Below are 439 nucleotides of genomic sequence, written 5' to 3'. Positions count from 1 at the left end.
GGGCTTCTCGGCTGGGGTGCTCGCTGCTCCGCCACCCCTCCCCGTCTGCCTCCAGCCTGTCCCCCGGGCTGCCGTGCCCCAGGGCCAGCCCTCGCTCCTGCCCCCGGTTCTGGAGGCTGTGTGCAATGACAGCGTCCCCAGGCTGCCCGGCGTCTCCAACTTCACAGTGTACCTCTACTGCAACCTCTTCAACAGCTCCCGGGGCTCTGGCCAGCACCTGGCGGACCTGGGGGCTGCCTGCTCCAACGCAGCCTGGTATCCCTCTGTGGGCGAGGGGGCCTCAGCGTGGGCCCGGGCCTGCCAGGAGCGCTACCCTGCCCAGTTCAACAGCACCGTCTGCAGCAACAGCTCCTTGAGGGACACCCTCGGGCCCCAGCAGGTCCTGCTGGAACAGCTCTGTGCTGACCCAGCCCGGGGCCTGGCGGGGACCCGGCACCCC

This window comes from Egretta garzetta, unplaced genomic scaffold (assembly GCF_000687185.1).
Source record: "Egretta garzetta isolate BGI_Z169 unplaced genomic scaffold, ASM68718v1 scaffold975, whole genome shotgun sequence".
Taxonomy (NCBI): domain Eukaryota; kingdom Metazoa; phylum Chordata; class Aves; order Pelecaniformes; family Ardeidae; genus Egretta; species Egretta garzetta.
This window is presented reverse-complemented; position numbering follows the sequence as displayed.